At 50.1% G+C, this 22644-nt stretch overlaps 1 protein-coding gene across 4 annotated transcripts in view; it reads left to right on the top strand.

Moving 5' to 3' along the window:
* Window positions 1-22644, top strand: part of RNF152 (ring finger protein 152) — a 79266-nt gene that overhangs the window by 17556 nt on the left and 39066 nt on the right. The gene's annotated exons all lie outside the window — the stretch shown is intronic.

Genomic DNA, 22644 nt, shown 5'->3' with positions numbered 1-22644 from the left:
ACTTCAGGTCGTCACACAGCTTGGTTTCTGTGTGTTACTCCCAGACTGGTTACGATCTCCTCTAGATTTAAAATGTTTTTCAGACTGTGCGTGAGGGTTGCTGTCTATGGGACCCTGCCTGGAATACGGGGAACCTGGTTGGAAGACCCTTTCCTCATCTGAGCCAGGTCACTCTGGCCAGCATGCGTGTGTGCTCAGTCGCGTCTGACTCTCTGTGACCCCATGGACTGTAGCCCACCAGACTTCTGTCCATGGGATTTTCTGGGCAAGAATCCTGGAGTGGGTTGCCATTTCCTCCTCCAGGGGATCTTTCCAACACAGGGATCCTGCGTTGGCAGGTGGATTCTTTACCACTGCCCCAGTTGGGAACCTCACCAACCCCTGGCTTGCGGCCAGCCAACCTGCTTGCTCTTGTGTTCAATCCTGTCCTTCTGTTCTATTCTTCTGGGCTTTCCAGATGGCACTAGTGGTAAAGAACCCGCTTGCCAACGCAGGAGATGCCAGAGATGCGGGATGATCCTCTGGAGAAGGAAATGGCAGCCCACTCCAGTATTCTTGCCTGGAGAATCCCAGGGACAGAGGAGCCTGGTGGGCTGCCGTCCCTGGGGCCACAAGGAGTCGGACACAGCTGCGAGCACACACTGTCTGTTCCTCTATTCTCCACCCTGTCATTCAAACTATAACTCTACCTTTAGTTCCCTGCTCAGATCCCTTCACTGAATCCCCAGTTATTATTTAAGTCTGTGTGCTCAGTTGTGTCTGACTCCTTGTGGCCCCATGGACGGTAGGTCTCCAGGCTCTTTGGTCCATGGGATTCTCCAGGCAAGAGCACTGGAGTGAGTTGCCATTTCCTTCTCCAGGGCATCTTCCCAATCCAGAGATTGAACTCGTGTCTCTTGCCTCTCTTGCATTGGCAGGTGGGTTCTTTACTGACTGCACCCCTGGAAGCCTTGGTCATGGCCCCTAAAAATGACCTTTACTGCCTTCTGTGTCTGTCAGACCTAGTGCAGGTCCTGGGCATGGCCAGCTGCGGGCTCTCTGAGGGCTGGGTCCACCTTATTCTTCTTTGCATTCTGATGACCTGACTTACTCTTTTTTTGGCCAGTAAATATGAGTGTGAACTGTTGCGCCTTTAACTAGTCCTCAGTCTCCTTAGGGATTGCAGAGATCTAACTTTTTTTGTATTTCCCGTGCCCTTTTGGATGTCTTCATGGATGCTGGTCGATTAAGCCCAGTGCCCTCTTTGGGGACACTGCATCTTGACAGCCCATCTCGTGTCTGCACTCGGAAGTGTGATGTGTCGGTTACTACCTTTGACGTCGTTTATACTTCTCTACTGTTGGAAGGACGTGGTGACTGTCTTGATAGAGTCTTCTCCTGATGTGCTGTTACGTTGTGGCTGCAAGGACAGTCTCAGGGCACATTGCCACGAACTTTTTGTTCAACCCAGGGGTTTTCCCTTTGGGTTTAAGGTAAGATGTTGAGTTAGGTTTTCAGGAAACAAAATAGACTTAGAGCCCAAGTGCGTGCAAATAGTAGGAGAAGCATGAAATTCATATTTATATTTCTAAAATTAACTTAATCAGACAAAATTCATTTAGTATGGTATGAAAAATGGTTGTGAATAAACAGAATGAAACTATGCTTATTAAGATAGATTAGGAAAATACTTTGGGGAGTAAAGCAGCTTTAATTTTCCTTTCCTGAGGTTTGTTTACTAATAGAATCTTGGCTCCATCAGTCTCAAAAAACTCCTAGCAGGTAGTACTAATTAACTGGAATCTGCTGGTTCAGGCTCTGGCCTATTTCATTTTCTCAGAAAACAAGCCCACTTTCTCTGGGTTATGGAGAAAGCATTTTTACTCCTTCAGAGAATGTTCAGTGGGCTGATGGGCATAACTCACTTCTGAATAGTGAGAGTTTAGTATGTTGGAAGAGGAGGAAGCGAGTGGGGGCCCTGGCCCCAGTGCTGTGAGAGCTAAGGCCTGCCAGTCTTTAAGTATGGAGATTGCAAAATTTTGGGTAATTAAATATCTTTGAATTGGATTTGTGCTTTTATAAGTGAAAAAATTGCTACTATGTACTTCAGTTAAATTCAGTCGCTCAGTCATGTCCAACTCTTTGCAGCTCCATGGACTGCAGCACACCAGGCCTCCCTGTCCATCACCAACTCCCGGAGTTTACTCAAACTCATGTCCATTGAGTCAGTGATGCCATCCAACCATCTCATCCTCTGTCGTCCCCTTCTCCTCTCAACTTCAGTCTTTCCCAGCATCAGGGTCTTTTCAGATGAGTCAGTTCTTTGCATCAGGTGGCCAAAGTATTGGAGTTTCAGCTTCAGAATCAGTCCTTCCAATGAATTTGGACTGATTTCCTTTAGGATGGACTGGTTGGATCTCCTTGCAATCCAGGGGACTCTCAAGAATCTTCTCCAATGCCACAGTTCAAAAGCATCAGTTCTTTGGTGCTCAGCTTTTTTTATAGTCCAACTCTCACATCCATACATGACTACTGGAAAAACCATAGCTTTGACTAGATGGACCTTTGTTGGCAAAGTAATCTCTCTGCTTTTTAATATACTGTCTAGGTTGGTCATAGTTTTTCTTCCAAGGAGTAAGCGTCCTTTAATTTCATGGCTGCAGTCACCATCTGCAGTGATTTTGGAGCCCAGAAAAACAAAGTCAGCCACTGTTTCCACTGTTTCCCCATCTATTTGCCATGAAATGATGGGACCGGATGCCATGATCTTAGTTTTCTGAATGTTGAGTTTTAAGCCAACTTTTTCACTCTCCTCTTTCACTTTCACCAAGAGGCTCTTTAGTTCCTCTTCACTTTCTGCCATAAGGGTGGTGTCATCTGCATATCTGAGGTGATTGATATTTCTCCCCGCAATCTTGATTCCAGCTTGTGCTTCATCCAGCCCAGCGTTTCTCATGATGTACTCTGCATAGAAGTTAAATAATCAGGGTGACAGTATACAGCCTTGACTACTCCTTTCCCTGTTTGGAAGCAGTCTGTTGCTCCATGTCCAGGTCTAACTCTTGCTTCCTGACCTGCACACAGGTTTCTCAGGAGGCAGGTCAGACGCTCTGACTATGTACTTGGCAGTCACTAAATCTAGTGTCTTGTCAAACTCAAGTCACCCAGTGTGATCCTCACAGTAATATAGGAGCAGGTTTTGTCCCCATTTTTTGGATGACCAAACTGAGGCACAGAGAGATTTAGCATCTTGCTCAAAGCTGTGTATCAAGTAACAGAATGGAAACTCAGCCAGTAGCATCAGTGTGCCAGTCCATGATAATAACACTGATCTTGCAAAACTTCACAGTATTGAAAAGTACAAATAAAAAGCAATTGCTGCCGGGACTTCCTGCTGGTCCGGTGTTATTTAAGTCTCCCAGGTTAAGACTTTGCCTTCCAGTGCAGGCAGCTCAATCCCTGGTCAGGGAAGTAAAAATCCCACATGCCAAAAAACCCGAAACATGAAACAGAAGCAATATTGTAACAAATTCAATAGAAACCTTAAAAATGGTCCACATAAAAAAAAATCTAAAAAAAGAAAAAATAACTGCTATTAGAAGCAAAATATACTGAAAACAAGCATCTTCAATGGACATAATATTAAATATGAAATGCTAAAAATCTAGTTTTCATTTCAGTTACCCTGTGCTCTGGTCAGGATAGAATTATAATTTATCTTATTATGATAGAATTTATCTTATTATTGCCATTTTGTCTCTATACCAGAAATTCATCCCAGGCTTATAGTGCAGTGAGTAGCTGCTGAATTATGTGACAGTTGAGGATATTGAGGTAATTTCGAGGGAAGTCTCCTCTGGTGGAATAGTCAATGCTTTCCCGACGTAGGACAAGCTAGAGAGAAAGGAGGCCTGATTATGGATTTGTAACATATGATGGAAATGAGTAGGTTTTCAGCAGTGTTTTGGCGATTAAAAGTCAGACTGCTCAGAATTCATTCAGAAATGTTAACCATATGTATCAAGGTCATTAGCAATATTTCTTGGCTCTGGTATTAAGTTTTTTTTAAAATAAATGTTCATATCTAGCATGCTGTTCTATGAATCCCCCTTCTGAATGTCGGGGGACACCAACTGATTTGCTGCCCTCCTGACCTCAAGACCCTTTTCTGGAAGCTCCCTCATGAAAACTTTTGCCTTTTGCCACGAACACTTCACGGTGAAAGGGGCTTACGCCCTCCCGAGTAATCGGTTTCCATTTTATACTCAGGAGAATCTGGGTCTACATGGGGTGAGTTGATAGCCTGAGGTCACTGCGATTCAGAGACGGCTGAGTGAGCCCCGATGGGACATTCAGCCTGTGCGGCTCAGGCCGCGCTGCAGGAATCACCTGATGCCTGCTCCGGCCGTCCAGCCCTTCCTTCTGACCTTCTGCTGTCGGAGTACCACAGACCCCCCACGGGCGCACTCTCGCCCCGCCGCCTGCTGGCCTTGGTTTACCATTAGAGATTCATTCCTTGTGGTGTGGAGAAGACGGCATGAGCTGGTTCCTGTGGACTCGGAGCTGTATCCCTGCTCCGCTCCTTGTGATCAGCCTTGTGATCCCAGCAGGTCACTCCGCGTTCTCATCTCTCGGGGGCGCTTCTGTGCAGGTTCATACTGATAATCCAGTGCATGACCCACGTAAGGTGCTGGGTGCTGCTCTCAGTGTTACGGACGTGTTAGCTCACCCATTCTCCCAACAAGGCTGAGGGAGGCATCGGAAGCGGGCAGAGAAATTTAATCATGTGTTTGAGACCGACAATCAGTATAAATTAGTTGTTTGTTCCTTGTGGGTTTTATGCCCATGAAAGTGAAAGTTGCTAAGTCGTCTCTCTTTGTGACCCCATAGACTATACAGTCCATGGAATTCTCCAGGCCAGAAAACTGGAGTGGGTAGCCTTTCCCTTCTCCAGGGAATCTTCCCAACTCAGGGATCAAACCCAGGTCTCCTGCATTGCAGGCAGATTCTTTACCAGCTGAGCCACAAAATCCTTTGCTAAAACGTGAGTGCCCTTGGGTAGGGTTACACATTCACCTCCATAAGGGTGTAGTAGCTAACCCTGTGATTCAGGCTTCTACCAACCCCTCTGAGAAGCAGGTGCAGGGCTTGGGGGAGGAGAGTGGAGGGGTCAGACGGAGGGAAGGTGAGAAAGAGGATGCAGGGAGTAATGTGGTCGGGCTGGTACAGGCTCTGCTGAGACTTGAGGATGGGTGGTGGAGGAGTAAGGGGAGCTTCAAAGCAAGGCAGATCCAGAAAGGATCCAGAAAGGTGGGGGGTGCTCAGTTCCAGCTGGGCCTTTTCCTGGGGTGGAGCTGGTCCCTTACTTTGGCCTGACTTGTTTCTCTCTTGGAACTGAGTAAGTGAGGCCTGCAAACTTTCTGATGGGAAGATAGGACTTTGATCCTTTCCATTTCTTGGTTAAACTTAAAAGAAGTCTTCTTCTCTCTACATCCTTGAAAGAAAGGAGAGATGAGTGATGTCCTGAAGCAGGATCTCCAGGCAGTGGCTCTGAGGAGACACACGGGCGCGACTTTGGGGGGACGGCAGGGGTGTGAAGGGGCCGCGCCAGTGGTGAAGAAGCGGGGGTAAGGAACAGCTGGGTTGAGGAGGGGGTTTGTTCTCATCCTTGGGTAGAAGAGACCAGAGCAGGTGAGAGCACTTGGTGGAGACGGGCTCTGTGGGAGGTGAGCAGACGTGGACAGGAAGACTTTTTAAACTGCCGTTGCTTGTGTGTGTTTGCAAGAATAAATCCCATCCTCAGAGGCTGTGATCGGTAAAGCTTGTTTGGAGTGCACAGGCCACACTGCAGCTGCAGTGAAGTCTGGCCCCTGAAGGCTTCCTGCTGTGCTGTCTACACCCCACCCCACCCCAGCTGTATAATCCTGAAAGCAGGGGACTCGTGTTAGCTGCGGGTCCAGTAAGGTGCTATTTCCGTATTTTCAGTTCTTTCTTTCCAGGACAGGCTTGAGAGGGGTGGAAGGATGTGGTAGGAAGGACAGATGGTGATGCGGGACTCGAGCTGGCGAACATGCCCACCTTTTCCCTCCTGAGTTGAACTGAGAAGGCACAAGCTCAGTGTGTAAGTCTGTATCACGGAACACAGATGCTTGCCATGAAGCCCAGTTACACGACTGCTGTCGTGGCTTCCTGTCCAAAGGTGCTTCTGCTTATACACTTTCCCGTTTTGTCTTTATTTCATGGTTCCTTGTATTGTTAGCAGTTGAAAATTTGAGAGAAATTTCGCGTTTCTGTGGATTTCCCTCATTAGAATTTTGTGGTGATGGAAATGGTTAAGACTGAAGTTCCTTGAACTAGTCCTTCCTACAAAGAAATGGAGAACTTAGAATATTCCTAGAACACACAAGCTTAACCAAGATGTTCAGTTCAGTCGCTCAGTTGTGTCCAACTCTTTGTGACCCCATGAATTGCAGCACGCCAGGCCTCCCTGTCCATCACCAACTCCCGGAGTTTGAACACTTAGTCTCACGTCCATTGAGTCAGTGATGCCATCCAGCCATCTCATCCTCTGTCGTCCCCTTCTCCTCCTGCCCCCAATCCCTCCCAGCATCAGAGTCTTTTCCATTGAGTCAACTCTTCACATGAGGTGGCCAAAGTACTGGAGTTTCAGCTTTAGCATCATTCCTTCCAAAGAAAACCAAGATGTTAGAATGTTCTAAAAACCTTTTCTGAGAACCTGACATGCTTATGAAAGGTTGTTTTTATGAACAATGGATGCTTTTCAGTTTTTCTGTTTAATCATTAAAGTGGGAACCCTAAGAAACTCAAGAATGGGCAACTCTTTGCCTGCTTTTCAGTCCCTTGGGAAGAGGGCTGCGTGCCCTTTCTGTGGAGCCGCCCGGAGCACCTGGTCCTGACTGTCCTGCCCCGCACCATTCCTCTGCGTAACCACAAGGCAAAATACGCTGCATGCATCTCATCCATTTAGCAGACAACTTGGAAGGTGCTTCTAAAGCCCATGCTTATCCTGGTCACCTGAGGTGGCCTCTCTGGATGCCCAGGGCAGTGGGTGCCCTGCAGGGTCAGCTAAGGGTGTCTGGGCTGGACTGCCCTCTGTCCTGAGGTCTCCAAACTGACACTGAGCAGGCATGACTGCTCTCGAGACATTGAATAAACGGGGAAGAAAAGAGACAAGTTAGAAAATATTTGGCAAATGCTTCTCCCTGGGAGCAACACCCCTGAACATAGCAAAGATAGTTGCTGTGAACCGAAGGCAACACTTGGGTGAAGGCCAACCTCTAGGGTCAGGAGCTTACTCTGAGGGCCTGTGCCGGCTGCAGGTGAGGTGGAGGGAAAGGACACCCAGCATGGCGTGTGATCCTGTTACCAGGAGTCTCCTTGGAAGAGTTTATGAAAGAGAGCCCGGGGCATCCAGAATGCCCCCCAGGGGCTCGTTAAGTTCTGAGTAGGTGAGGGAAAATGATTTAATGTAGTGTTTGTTTTAGCTAGGGTATGACCTGAAGGTTAAATTTACATAACAATAGAGTGTATTTTTGTGTGTTTTCACAGTACCTAGGAGAAATCACTGGAGAAGGCAATGGCACCCTACTCCAGTCCTCTTGCCTGGAAATTCCCATGGATGGAGGAGCCTGGTGGGCTCCAGTCCATGGGGTCACTAAGAGTCGGGCACGACTGAGCGACTTCACTTTCACTTTTCACTTTCATGCATTGGAGAGGGAAATGGCAACCCACTCCAGTGTTCTTGCCTGGAGAATCCCAGGGACGGGGAGCCTGGTGGGCTGCCGTGTATGGGGTCACACAGAGTCGGACATGACTGAAGTGACTTAGCAGCAGCAGCAGCAGCAGCAGCAGAGAAATCGCATTCACTGGACATTTGCAACTATTCTAAGGGGTTGAGGAACATTTAGGAACATTATCTTATAATTTAAGTGATTACCATGAGTTGCAATTGTTATTTTTGTTTTTTTTTAAATTTTTTTTGTTTTTTTATTGTTATTTTTTTTGTTATTTTTGTATGTCAGTGGCATCGGGGTTTATTTGAGCCAAGTTCGTGGTCAGGAATGGACACCTGAATGGTCGGGACTGGTGCTGTGGGGAGTCCTGGCTGCTTTGCATGAACTCATCCCTGCAGAAGGGTTGACAGAAGAGCTGTGGGGAGTGGACACACTCTCTCCTTAAAATGAAAAACGCGGACAGCTACAAAACCTCTTGCTTCCAAGTATCTCTTTGCTCTCGCTTCTGCTGCCAGGAAGCAACAATAAAAGCCAGTTGGAGCTGGGATTGTTTGTCATCTCTTTGCTTTTGTAACACATGGGTGACTCTTGAGTTCCCCCTCTAAAGATTATCCCTTGCTGATTTAAAATCGGAAACAGGCTTGCTTCATAAACCCATTAGCTAGTGAGCAGACAGTTAGGTGTTCTCTCCAGCACGTGGTTGCCATGTTTGAATGCTTGATGGAGAAAAAAAGCTCCCTGACAGTCAGAGCTTTGAAAAAGTGCACAAAACCCCTTGCCCGTCTCTTCCTCTCCACTTGTAAGGGTCCTGAGTCAATGTGGTCTGCTTTGGCTTTGAACACGTTTGTCATGGCACATTCGTCAGTTGCAAAGGTTAGGGACTGCCTCTCTGCGGCCCTGCTGTGGGTGCGGGGGCCGGTCATGGAAGAGCCAGAGCCGCTGCCCTGGAGAAGCAGTTCGTGGATTTGACGGGGAGACCCACACGTGCCCTCAGTGTCAGTGAGAGTGGAGTTGCTCAGTCGTGTCCGACTCTGTGACCCCATTGACTGTACAGTCCGTGGGATTCTCCAGGCCAGAATACTGGAGTGGGGAGCCTTTCGCTTCTCCAGGGCATCTTCCCAACGAGGGATCGAACCCAGGTCTCCCGCATTGCAGGCGGATTCTTTCCCAGCTGAGCCACCAGGGAAGCCCCAGTGTCAACAGTAAGCCGTGAGTGGTTGACGACGGGAATGAACTTAGCACTGCAGGAGCAGAAAGTGGGGGAGGGGAGGGATACCCAAGGGGGTCTCGGGAGCCCTCCTGGGAGGAGAGGCGGAGAACAACAGGTTCGTAGTCTGGAGAAGCCAGAGTGTGGGGAAGATGGAGAAGCTGGAAGTGAACCAAGCCGCCCGAGGGCCTGCAGACCTCGGCAGGCATGTGGGCCTACTGCCCGGTCGTAAGGAGTAAGTCGGATATTCAAAGCTGAGGGTGGCGTGATCAGAGAGTCCACAGCATGGGCAACGGGGCAGAAAGTGTGGTGTGTGTCCTGGCTCTGCTATGTTCTTGGCCTGTAACTTGGGCAAGTGCATTGCATGTCTGCTGACTCGCCTTGTCCTGCAGTATGGGGACCCTGAGGGCGCCTTCCGTGGATTGTCCCCAGGGTTAAGACAGCATCATATTAAAGCTTTGGCGTGGAGGAGCACTCCCGAGGGCTGCCTGGGGTCTGACTTGCCACTGAGGACCAGCATGCAGGGTGGGGGGGAGTGAGGGGGAGATTGGAGATGGGGGAATCCAGTTTTTGGGCTTTCAGGGTGGTCTGGACCGCAGTTCCCAGGGAGATGTGCCCTGTGGGACCTTGGTCTCTGAGTTCCTTTGGGGGCACATGGTCAGAAGCATCCCTGCTTCTCCACCCTGGTCAGGGTGTGAACCCTGGTGCTGGCTGCAGGAGCAGACCTAGGTGACGTTCTAGGAGGCAGCATAACCTGGGCTGCAGGAAGCTTTGGAAACTTCATATTATCTTGTCTTTTGGACCACAGGGTTTGTTCCAGCTCCCAGTTGTTCCAGCAGGGATATATGTAATTGACTCTCAGCTGGCCAGTCTTCCTTGCAAACTAAAAGAAAGCTCTCATTTTTAGAGTTTTATGGAGGTTTCTTTCAGGAGGACAGATACCACCTAGATATTTGCCTTAAATTTAAAATGAGTTGCCTTAGAAATTCATCGGACTGTACATCTAGACTCGAATGTGGAGAAAACTCTTTTTTCTGAGGCACCGAAGTATTAGTCCCTCCTGAACGTCTCTGAGGCAATAGAGATGCTAAGAACTAGATTCTGCAATGACATGGAGGCTGCTGGCAGGGGATTATTTAGGACTTGGGTTTAGATGGTTTGCAAAACAATTCGGCAAAGTCTGTGAGGCAGTGGGGGAAAAGAGTATTGCTTTTTTGTGCTGCCACCAGGTCTGTCACATGGATTAGTAATTTAGATAGGAACAGCCGTGAATTATCGCTCAGCGTTTCACATTTAATTTTGTCCTGAAAGCAATTTCCCTTTCAAATTCTCGAGCTGTAGTTATCATTAATGAATTAAACATTATGAAACCCAGAGAACTACTAATTCATTTTGAAATAAGTAGACATTTAAATCTGAAAAAGAAACCTTAAATTTCCTTCAGTGGTGTTTAATATTTTCAAGCTGACAAGATGGGGAGCGAGGGCACTTCGCAGAGGAAATTTCTCGGGGTGGTGAGTGGTGACTCCTGAGGTCTCTGTGCCTGACATCTTGGCCACGGGTTTGGGGGTGGGAAAGGCACGTTTTCTCGGTGACCAGCGACGGGTGTTTTCCAGAGGGGGAGGATTATACTACATGGAAGAGTCCGCTGATTGGAGTCAGAGCTCTCCACCCAGCTCTTCTGCCCAGTGCTTTGTGGCATAACCCTCTCGTTTCCTGGGGTGCCTGCCAGCCCGCTGCGTCCCCGCCGTCTGTGCTCTTGTTCCGTGATGCTTTGGGGAAGGGGTCGGCCCGTCCAGTCATCACGGGCTGTTGGACGCGGGTCTGTGGTCCCCCGGCCTCTCACTCCCTGAGGCCTGGCTTGTGCAGGGTGATACTTCAGGGAAGGGGCCGGCCCGTCCAGTCATCACGGGCTGTTGGACGTGGGTCTGTGGTCCCCCGGCCTCTCACTCCCTGAGGCCTGGCTTGCGCAGGGTGACGTTTATTGAAAGGCCCTCTGCTTGCGCAGACGCTTCTGAAGACAGCGAAGCCCCGAATGAGACAGAAGGCCAGGGTTCTTACGTGCTTGGGCTTTCTCCTCAGAGACCCTCGACCAATCTGGTCAAAGAATCAGCGGATCGTGTCCGCAGCAGCGCTGTCTGAACGACTGAAACAGATGAAGGTCCACTTTTCAAGGCCAACAGATCTGATTCCCTTTGGAACTTTCGTTTGACCCCATCTTTTCTTTTTTTTTTTAAGATGAAATTTAGAGCTTTTTTCTTACCCCCACTCCCCATGCCCACTCCCATGCCTTTTGCTTTGTTAACTGACCTTCTTTGCAGGGTGGTCATTGCATTTGTGATCTTGTGTGAGCCTCAGTTTCCTTGCATATAAAATGGGAGTGATAATACTTTCCCTCCTTCCCTGTCGTATGAAGATTGCACCAGATCATGGCTGTGAAAACACCCATTAGGGTCCTTCTGTAAGCATGTGAGCAGGGAAGGGACTGAGGGCCGGGACGCAGGAGGCAGGGCTTTGGCTTAACTGGGGGGAATGAAACCTTTCATTTCTGTCGCTCCCACCCCTCCCTGCTCCTTCCCCCCTCGGGGCCTGAGTTAGATGGTCTAGGTTCTTAGGGGAAGGAAGGCTCCTTCCAGGGATGCTGGGCCTTGTCTGTCTCCCTCCAGTTCAGCCAGGTAGGCGGCCACACTATGAAAGGCGTTCCTGGTCACAAACACGTACAGCCAGGTTATATCCCAATCAACCCATCGTACGTCAGAAATATCATAGTAAAAAGTGGTTTGAATACACCCAACCTGCTGAACACCGTAGCTCAGCCTCGCCCACCGTAGACATGCTCAGAACACTTCCACAAGCCCACCGATGGGCAAAACCGTTTCACACAGAGCCTCTCCCTTCTCCAGAGCATCTCCCTGACCCAAGGATGGAACCTGGATCTCCTGCATGGACGGCAGACTCTTTACCATCTGAGCCACCAGGGGAGCCCCACACAAAACCTATTTTGTAATAAAGTTTTGACTGTCTCATATGATTTATTGAATGCTGTACTGAGAGTGAAAAGCAGAACGGCTGTCTGGGTACAAAGTGACTGCTTGCCCTTGGTCGCGTGGCTGACGTGCAGCCGTGCTCAGCGTCACTGCCTGGCACCCTGAGAGCGGACCGGGAATTGCTCGCTTGGGGAAAGAGCAAATCCAAAATCCAGAGTTTGGTTTCTCCCAAGTGCGCATTGCTTTCACTCTGTTGTAAAGTCAAAAAAATCCTAAATCGAACCATCCTCAGCTGGAGACCGTCTGTATTTCCTCCTTCCTCCTTGGTGCTGCTTCTCAGTCAAGAGGTCTTTGTGATCCCCCAGTTGTTCGGTTCCCCTGTGCTCTCCTTTCCCAGGGCTGTTGTAACGAAGTCATACACGCTGGGTGGCTTCACACAAGAGAATCTTGTCTCGCATTTCTGGGGGCTGGGAGTCCAGGTTGAAGGTGTGGGCAGGGCCACGCTTCATCTGAAACCTGTAAAGAAGGATCTTTCCTTGCCTCTTCCAGCGTCTGCTATTGCCAGCAACCTTGGCTCATAGATACATCACTGATCTCTTCTTCCTCTGTCGTTACACCGCCTTCTTTCCTCGTGTTTCTTCTCTTAAACACATTGGTGCTATTAGATTAGGGGTCCCCCTAACGCAATGTGACCTCATCTTAGCTGATGACACAGGCAGCAGCCCTGTTCCCCAGTCCAGCTGCATTCTGAGCTCCCGGGCGTTGGACATCTTTTTTGGAGACACAGTTCAACCCATAACATTGCCTTCTTCCCCAGCAGACAGCTTGATGCTCATTGAGGCCACAGCTTCAAGTGCGTTTCAGAGGGTGGCATATGCTCCCGCTGGACAGGGATGCAGCTCAGCTTTCCAGAGCTGGGAGCTGTGATGGAGCGTCTCTGGTGACTGCGTCACGGAGCCCCTGGGAACGCGGTCTCTGAGAGTCATGCAGCGCTTTGGGAGCAGCTTAGGGCTTGGATCAGCACCCAGACAGCCCTCTCCTGCTCTGTTGCTGATTTCACTTAAGTCAACTAAGCCTGAAACCCAGAACTTAGATGGTACCAGTGCGAAGTACAAAAGCCCTTCCAGTTTTATTTGAAACAGTTGGTTTTATCAGAAGTACTCAAGTGGGAATTTGAGCAAATGCCTACCCTGTCCTGCTCTGCGAGGTGGAGTGAGCTCGAGACGGCTTCTGAACGGGGCACGCAGGTGACTCAGACGCCGGGGAGCCCCAGCCCCCCTCAGTAATGGGCTCGTGTCCAAGGGGCATCGGAGCAGCCCGCGTGGCTTAGAAAGTGCCTCCCCGTCCTCTTGCACTCGGTAACTGACCCAGCATAGGGTTTCCCCAGATAGGATTCATACATTAAGAAGGAGGCCAGGTCAGCCTCATCTGGTCCTGCTTTTGCCCCAGTCTTGCCAGCCAAACCTGAGCACATTTCTTATTAAAATGGGATCCCAGGTTCCTCGTCTCTGTGTGAAAATAGTGCAATCTGCTGCATCATGGTGTCTACAGGCAATTAATAGACGGCCGTGTGCAGGCCCCTGGCCGATCCCAGGTAAACAGCGAGGATGAGGAGGAGGACAGTCTTCAAGAGCTCTGTCTCCACGCGTCGATAGTTAGGCTCAGACAGAGGCACTTAAGCAGGAACAAGGTCTGAAGTGCAGAGCGTTGGTTGAGAAGAAGCCGCTGATCTTTTCTTAGAGTCAGGCCCGGCCTGGAAGGAGTGCCTGGTGAGGGCCATGGGCGGAAGTCCACTTCCAGATAAACTGGAGGAGCTGCAGGAGGTTGGGACCAGGGGTGGGGGTGGGAGATAAGGGGGAGGGCGTGGCAGGGGTTGCAATAGGAGGCTGAGGGAGACAGAATTGGAGACTATTTCTAGAGTCTCCAGCATCTCAGGACAGGCTCCCTGAGCTGGGGTACATGGTTGTTGTTCAGTCGCTCAGTCATGTCTGACTCTTTGCGACCCCATGGACTGCAGCAAGCCAGGCCTCCCCGTCCATCACCAACTCCCGGAGCTCGCTCAAACTCATGTCCACTGAGTCAGTGATGCCATCCAACCACCTCATCCTCTGTCGTCCCCTTCTCCTCCTGCTTCAATCTTTCCAGCATCAGGGTCTTTTCCAGTGAGTCGGGTCTTTGCATCAGGTGGCCACAGTAGTGGAGCTTCAGTCTCAGCATCCGTCTTTCCAATGAGTATTTGGAGTTGATTTCGTTTCAGAGTCACATGGTTGTAGGGACAGCAGGTCCAGGTGGCTTGAGGGACAGAGAGGCAGCCAGGAGTCCAGTGAGCTTCGGAGCCGAGGGCTAAGGAACCAAGAGAGGGTTCAGGTATAGGCAGTGCAGCCGGGGCAGGAGGTCACAGCGGAGCCAGCACTCGGAGGGGCTGGGAGGGGGTGGTCCCGGGGGGCTTTACCAACACCACCCCGGTGTCTCCACGGAGGGTGGGGCTGGTCCTGGAAACTGGGGTGGCTGGCTCGGGGGAGGGGATTCTGGCTGTGAGAAAGGAGGGTTGGGACAGACCATGTCTGGGACAGAGCATTTGCCTACCTGGCTCCACTCTGGGTTCTAGCCCTGCTTCATTTATTTCAGTAGATTTAGTAACAGTGAAGATCGCAGAAATAAAGCCAGGCTCATACCCACCACCTCAGCACATACTAGAACAGTTTGAAAAATATATATGTTTTTAACTGAAGGATAACTGCTTTACAATATTGTGGTTTCTGCCAAACATCAGCATGAATCAGCCGCAGGTGCACCCATGGCGCCTCCCGCTGGAACCTCCCTCCCACCCTCCTCCCCATCCCGCCCCTCTAGGCTGTTACAGGGCCCTGTTTGAGTTCCCCTGTCGTCAGACGGCGAGCTCCCAGCGGTGGTGGTCTCACATTCGGCAGGGTGTACGTGTCCACGCTCCTCTCCCTGTCCACCGCACCCCCCCTCCTCCCCAGTCCCGCCCCGTGTCCAGAAGCCTGTTCTCTATCAGACTGGCGCAGTTTTTGCTGCTGCTGTGTTGTTTCACTTATTTGATCATTTATAATCACGGGGCAAATGCATTACTTTGGCAAACACTATTGAATGTAGATGTTTATACACTTCCATGACAAATTTACTTTTAAACGACTATTGATCAACAGGGCTGAGGCTGAGAGGTGTTTTGCGATATGGTATCACCCAGAAATAGAATGAACAGAGACCCACAGTCAGATTTTTGATTGCTGGCCAGGGCCTGGAAGTGGAGAGTGGGGTGATTGCTGCTTTTGTGCCTCAGTGTGATTAGAACTTGACTGGAAGGGTAGGCGTGGTCCTTTATACAAAGTAACAGTGGGTTAGGAGGCGGACTGACTGCAGGAACGACGACGGACTGCGAGGGACCTGCGGCTACTTGGAGAGAAAAATCCCATTTACGTGGCAGTTGGAAATACATTTTGAATTGAAGTCAAGTCACTCAGTCGTGTCTGACTCTTTGAGACCCCGTGAATTGTAGCCTGTCAGGCTCCTCTGTCTATGGGATTTTCCAGGCAAGAGTCCTGGAGTGGGGTGCCATTTCCTTGTCCAGGGGATCTTCCCAACCCAGGGATCGAACCCGGGTCTCCTGCACGCAGACTCCTTACTGGCTGAGCCATGAGGGAAGTCTTTTGCTGTTTACTTCATTTTGCCCGGATTCAAATCAGAGTGTTCTGAGGCCCTGAAGTTGAAAGGCGAAGCCCGGGCAAAATATATAACAGCGTTTGATATAAAAGTTATTTAGGTTTCACCACGGAAATGAAATCAACGAGGCTTACTGGGTGGCGTCCCGGAGGAGCGTTTGAAATAAGGAGTTCGGCGATCTGGGTTCATTGTGACTCAACTGCGCTCACCTTTCAATATCCTTAAGTCTCTTTTTTCTCTTCAGCAAAATACAAGAATTTCCATTTCTAATACACCGCCTTCCCCTTCCAGTTTTGAGGGTTATCCAACGAGTCATGCACAAAACAGTCTTTGAAAGCTGAATTGTACAACTGATGAGTAGGAATTACCAGCATGAAGGTAAAAAGCCAGATTCCTTCTCTTTGATACCTGTTTCCCTGTGTCAGTTTTAATTATATTCATGGCAGAGTTTTGATTGAAAAATCCTGGTTTCTCCTCGTTTTACTACTTAATTTAAAACGCTATCCTGAGTAATAGCGGTGTCTCTAGATGAGGACGGTTCAAAGACGGGGATTGTGCAGAAGGATGTTTGTAAATAATGCTTAGGTGACACACTATTGTGATAATTATGGCTTTTTGAAGATGAGTTTTATAGCAAGTCCTCAATTTTCCTGTCACTTTTTCTTCCCCCCTGAGCTTTCCCACTTAAGCTGGTGTATTTGTTCCATGGAGCTAGCAGCTCAGGGAGCTAAGTCCTGAGAGAGCTCAACAGCTCTTTGAATCAGCTTTCTTTTTTCTGTGGCTGCTTTCCGGGCTCTCGAGAGGACAGAGGTCGCCTCCCCTCTCCGTGGAAAGTAGCAAAGTGATGCCCTTTCTCCGGGGCCAGTGAACCCTTGGATCAGGGTGACCCTGAAAGTTGTGTTCAGTGGCCAGAAGGGCCCTGGTGACGATGTCCGTGTGGGATCTGAGTCCCGAGAATAACCGCCCCTTCCACCCATCCCTTCCGAGTTGGTACTTGGGGGGCTCTGAGTGCAAGAGGCAGCAGGAATGAAGACCCTCCTGCGGATAAACTCTCAGGACCTCCAGGCTTCGTAGCTTTCCCAGCAGAGGGACCTGATGTGGATTTCACTGTGTTTGCTCACCAGCTTGCTTGTGTTCTCCAGCTTTTAGTTGTTAAAGAGTCTCGGACGTCAGCTTCATTGTCTTCTTTTTACTCACCAGCTCAATCAGAATCTAATTTCAGATAGAAGTCAACCAGTGGTGAATTTTGTTAATGGATCTTTGGAAGCTTTTAGAGTTGGAATTAGAGGAGCCCTTGGAGGTCATCTTAACCAGCCCTCTTCACCGTACAGATGAGAACTCTGAGATTCAGAGAAATTGAGAGATGATGGGTCCAGGTTCTACAGTGAGTCAGTGATCAGAGTCAGGACGAGGGCCCAGGGCTCTTTAATGGCCTGGAAACACTGTGTGGTCATATAAAGTATGGAGTAGGGATCCCTGGGAGGGGTGTGTGTGCTCAGTCACTTAGTTGTGTCCAACTCTTTGTGACCCCATGGACTGTAGCCCGCCAGCTTCCTCTGTCCATGGAATTTTCCAGGCAAGAATACTGGAGAGGGTTGCCATTTCCTCCTCTAGGGCATCTTCCTGACCCAGGGATCGAACCCGAGCTTCTCACGTCTCCTGCTTTGGCAGGAGGATTCTTTACCTCTGCGGTTTGAATTCTTCCACATGACCTTTACAAGCCCTGTTTTGCTGCTGTGTTATAGTTTTGGGGACAGAGACAATGAGTTCTTAGTCAGGAAAATCGTGTAGGTTGCTGATACTATACCAGTTGCATTCTGATGCAATGCAACATTGATTTTTTTTTTTTTTCTTCACCGCCGTTTTCACATTAGATTGAACACAGACACAGGCAAGGTATAAGCTTGGCGGTGAGATTTGCTTGGCTTCTTACTTTCTCCCATTGTTAAAGTGCCTGTGATTCAGCATCAGGTTCTCTCCTCCATGATGTGTGGGTGAGAGGAGGGGATGGGAGATCCCAGGCTTCACGGTGTTAGAATATCCTGATGACCCAGCTGCAGTCACACTGCGCACCAGGGGACCAGCCATGAGGCTTTAAATACCACCCCCTCAGCCCTCTCTGATGGCTTCCCTGAGAGCTCAGCTGGTAAAGAATCCGCCTGCAATGCAGGAGACCCCGGTTTGATTCCCGGGTCAGGAAGATCCCCTGGAGAAAGGAAAGGCTACCCACTCCAGTATTCTGGCCTGGAGAATCCATGGACTGTATAGTCCATGGGGTCACAAGAGTCGGACACAACTGAGCAACTTTCACTTTCAGCCCTCTCTAGTTCTCTCACTTAAGAGAAAGAGAGAAGGAACCATGGATGGTCACCAAGGGGACAGTTTTCTGCATTTTCTAAATAGATTGTTTCAAACCTGGAGGATAGAAATGGAAGTCCTTCGCTATGAGTTTTACTTGAGACTGTTCCCGGTATGTGTAGGTCTCCTTGCTGTTGTTCAGTCGCTCAGTCGTGTCCGACTCTTTGCGACCCCATGGGCTGCAGCATGCCAGGCTTCCCTGTCCTTCAGTATTTCCTGGAGTTTGCTCAAACTCATGTCCATTGAGTCTGACGCTATCCAACCACCTCATCCGCTTTCGCCCCTCTGCCCTCAGTCTTTCCCGGCATCAGGGTCTTTTCCAGTGAGTCGGCTCTTCGCGTCAGGGGGCCAAAGTGCTGGGGCTTCAGCTTCAGCAAGCTTGGATTGCTCGCCTCCTTTAAAACTGAGAGCCGGCTCCCTCGCCCATACACGTTCTTTGCTTCCTTTGAGTTTTACTGAATTTATTATGCTCTTGCTTCCGTTTTATGTTTTGGTAGTCCGTTCCCCAACCAGGGATCGAACCCACACCCTCTGCGCTGGAAGGCGAAGTCTTAACCATTGGGCCACCAGCGAAGTCCTCCTCCCGCACAGACTCTCTTGTGAGGCCGATCTCTCCCAGGGTGGTTATGTGGAGTCTGTGCAATGAATCGCTGCCTCCGTGCCCTGTTGGTTGTCCTGGACCAAAGGGAAGTGCCAGGCTCGAGGCAGGCTTACCAGCGAGGGTGCACAGAACTGGAAATTTCCACTTGGCACTTATGGCTGAGGAGCAGTGATAATGACTGGGGCAGAGTTGAAACGCTTCTTGTTAACAGGGCGGTGAGAGCCTGGAAAAGAAAATAATATCGCAAACATTGCCTTATCTGGGGAGGCAGCAGGGCTGGCTGAAAGAAGTGGGGCTTGGAATTACGAGATCAGGTTTGAATTCAGCCCCATTCCAGACGGGGAACCCGGGTGAGGCATGCAGCCTTGAGCCTCAGTTTCCACTGAAAGGTGACGATGGTGGGCAGAGGGGCGAGCCTCGTGGTGATGGCGGTGCCACCGGCCTGACTCTGACAGACTGAACGTGGCCCAGAGACGTCCTTGTTCTAATCCCTGAAATCCACGAATGTTGCCTTACATTGTAAGAGGGACTCTGTGGAGGCAATTAAGGGTATGGAAATGGAAAGGTTACCCTGCGTTATCTGAGTAACTGTTGGGCACAACCACAGGGTCCTCACAAGGCTTCCCTGGTGGCTCAGGGGTAAAGAGCCTGCCCGCCAGTCCTGGAGATGTGGGTTCGGTTCCTGTGTTGGGAAGATCCCCTGGTAACGCACTCCAGTATTCTCGCCTGGGAAATCCCATGGACAGAGGAGCCTGGCGGGCTACAGTCCATGGGGTCGAAAAAGAGTTGTATACGAGTTAGCTACTAACCAGCTTCCTTATAGGAGGGAGAGAGGGAGGCAGCTGAGGCTCTGAGGAAGGGCTGTTTCTTATAATCACGGGTGGCCATCGAGAGACTTAGGGAACGGGGCAGAGGAAGACTGTTGGCCCATTGCTGGGGGCCAAGTGGTCCCCTGGAGTGGAAGTGGTTCTCTGATCTGATTGGCTGTATGGTCAATCATGCGTCAGAGCAGACGGGTGATTGGGCATCTCCATTTGCGAGGTGCCGCGCCAGCTGTTGGGGTCCCTGGTCCTTGCCCAGATGGAGATTCCTGAGTGCCAGGAGACCTCACGGGTGAGGGGTGGGGTGCGGAAGCCACGTGGGAGCTTCAGGAAGCTTGCACCAGACCCCTGAGCTCAGAGAAGCACTTGGTTATTTTATGATTCATGGAATTGTTTATTTTATAACTTATCTTTTTAGGTGCCATTCACAAACAGATTTCCCTTACTGACGTGAGTTCTATCTTTTTTTCATAGAAAGTGGTCTGAAACGAAGTCTTCTTTTCCCAACATTTTCCTTGGTATGCATTTATTGTGCTGTAATCAAGCCTACGGAGCTTGGTCCTGCTTTTCAGCAACTTGGGTTTCATTAGCGATTAGAGCTACAAGTTTGGTGGGATCACGGCAACCGTGTGTGTTATTTTCAACTCTACTTTTCCAGAAGAGAATCATTTTAAAGACAGAAGAATTCTAGAGAATGCGCAAGGAAAGTTTGTCCTTTCACCAGACCCACTTAGGCTGCTTATGAAAAATGATTCAGAGAATGATAATGATGGTAATGATTGCGATGATTACGTTTGCATTCGAGTGGTTACTCCATGCCAGACAGTGTCCCGAGGGCTCTGCACGCATGCTCTCACGCGGTCACCCAGCAGTCGTGTGAGGTCGTGCTTTCTTGGTTTTCACTTTTTACGGAGAAGGGGCACTGAGGCACAGCAGGCTGGATGTACTGTTTAAGCTCAAATGATCAAGTTCAAATGGCTCGTCAGGGAAGGGTCTAGCTTTTATTTCCAGAGGAGTCTGACTCAGACTTGCTTTCCATCCTGCTGTATTATTGCCTGGGGACAAAATCCACAGTTAGGAGGTTGGGAACGAAGATCCTCTGAAGGAGACAGGAAGGATATATTAGCTAACTCACCTCAGTTTGTCCCTGGCAGGTTTGAATGAGGAAGCATCATATTTATCCTGGAGTTAGGGACACGGAGCTGCTGAGAAACTGTGGATTGCCTGAGGCCTCAAAGTGAATCATTGATAGAACTTAATCCAAAAGCCCGGTGCTCCTCCACCTCGTTCGATGGGGACTAACCCTGCCCGAGCCCGGTGTCCCTGCCTCTCTCTCGCCTGCTGCTGGGGGCTACAGGACAAGCGTTTGCTGAGACTGCTGACAACACGCTTCTTTCGCCCTTCAGCCCCGGAGGTGGTGGGGTCTCCCACGGAGGCTGATCCCTGGGGGTTTTGATAGAACCCTCCACCCTACACAGCCCCTTCCTTAACTCTCTCCTCCTTAGGAAAACGCAGCCGTGCCCAGCTTCAGCCACACACAGACAGGTAGGTCCCTGTGTGTTCAGTGAACATGGGTGTGACTCACTGTTCGGTCACTGACTTCCAGCTTCCTTTGTGGGAAGATGATGGTCAAGGAGTGGTATTAACTTTTTTCTTTGCCCATATGTGACATAGAAGGTATAGGTCCTTCAAACACGGTGTCGTTATTAGTGGCCAGAAGAATTGTGGAACCAATGATATTTCTTGCCAAGTGTTGAAAAATTTCAAAACTAACTAGTGTCATGGGACAGAGAGAGACTTGGGACAAAGTCAATGGGAACCTGTTTTTCCTGCCGTCTCCTCGGACTTTAGTTGGCTGATGTAACAGAAGCCCCGAAGCAGTTTTTCAGTCAAGTGTCTAGGGTGTGCTGGATGCTGGGGTACCAAGTGAGATGTACAGGGAACTCGTGTTCTGGGGGCTTAGACTCCATGCAAAACCGAATAAATCGCTTACATAAAGTGTTAGAAAGTGGTACCTGTCTGGGGAAAAATAACCAAAGAGGGGGAGAGGGGATGCTGGGAGCGTTGGAATCTGTGCACAGGCCGGCAGAGAGGCTGTCTAAGAAGGGGGCTGAGCACAGACCTGCCGGAGCCCAGGCGGGAAGACACACGTGCATCTAGGGAAGTCTACGCAGAGGGCAGGGTCACCGGGACGGAAGGAGCAGGGTGGGTGGGGTCCCTGGCGCACGATGGGGTCAGAGGCAGGGCCGGGACGGAGGGAGCAGGGTGGGTGGGGCGGGGGTGGTCCCTGGCGTACGATGGGGTCGGACAGCAGGCGTCCTGCGGGCCCTGCAAGGGCTTGGGTTTTACTTTTCACACGAGTGGCCCTTGTGGGGCTTCTGGAAGGTGATTATTGCAGCTTCCTCTGACTTTTTAAATTTTTATTTATTTATTTTTGGCTGTGCTGGATCTTCTTTTCTCTGCTGCAGAGGGTGGATCTATGCTCTTGTCGAGGAGCTCGGGCTCCAGAGCGTTCAGGCTTCTGTGGTTGCGGTGCATGGGCTCGGTGATTGCAGTTCCCAGACTCTGGAGCACAGGCTTAATAGTTGTGGCGCCTGGGCTTAGTTGCTCCAAGGCATGTGGGATCTTCCCTGACTAGGGATTGAACCTGTGTCTCCTGCATCGGCAGGCAGACACTGAGCCACCGGGGAAGCCCTTGCTCTGACTTTTGTTGTCATGCCCTGTGGGCTTTGCTGGTGGGTCAGATGGTAAAGAATCCACCTGCAACTCAGGAGACCCAGGTTTGATCCCTGAGTGGGGAAGATCCCCTGAAGAAGGGCATGGAAACCCACTCCAGTCTTCTTGCCTGGAGAATCCTATGGACAGAGGAGCCTAGCGGGCTACAGCCGGTGGGGCTGCAAAGAGTGGAACACGACTAAGCAGCTAACACAACCGAGCGGCTAACATTCCTCTGGATGTGATACTGGGAGCAGGCAGCAGGAGTGAAGAAGGGGACAGGGCCAGAGAGACAGGACCAATGTGCCAGGTGAGAGGGGTGGGAGCTTGGACCAAGGTGGGGTCAGTGGAGCAGAGAGTAGATTTAGGACCTTCTTAAAAAGATGAAGCTGAGGGGGGTAGATGGAATATGAGGTGTGTCTGAGAGAGGTGACCCAGAGGATGCTGAGGGGTTTGGCTTGAGCTGCTGGAAGGATGGAGCTGTTCTGGGGACGCAGAGTCAGTAACTGAAATGGGGAGGATTGTGGGGAGAGCAGGT

This window comes from Bos javanicus, chromosome 24, assembly GCF_032452875.1.
Source record: "Bos javanicus breed banteng chromosome 24, ARS-OSU_banteng_1.0, whole genome shotgun sequence".
Lineage (NCBI taxonomy): Eukaryota > Metazoa > Chordata > Mammalia > Artiodactyla > Bovidae > Bos > Bos javanicus.
Note: the sequence above shows the minus strand (reverse complement) of the source record. Positions and strands in the feature narration are given on the sequence as shown.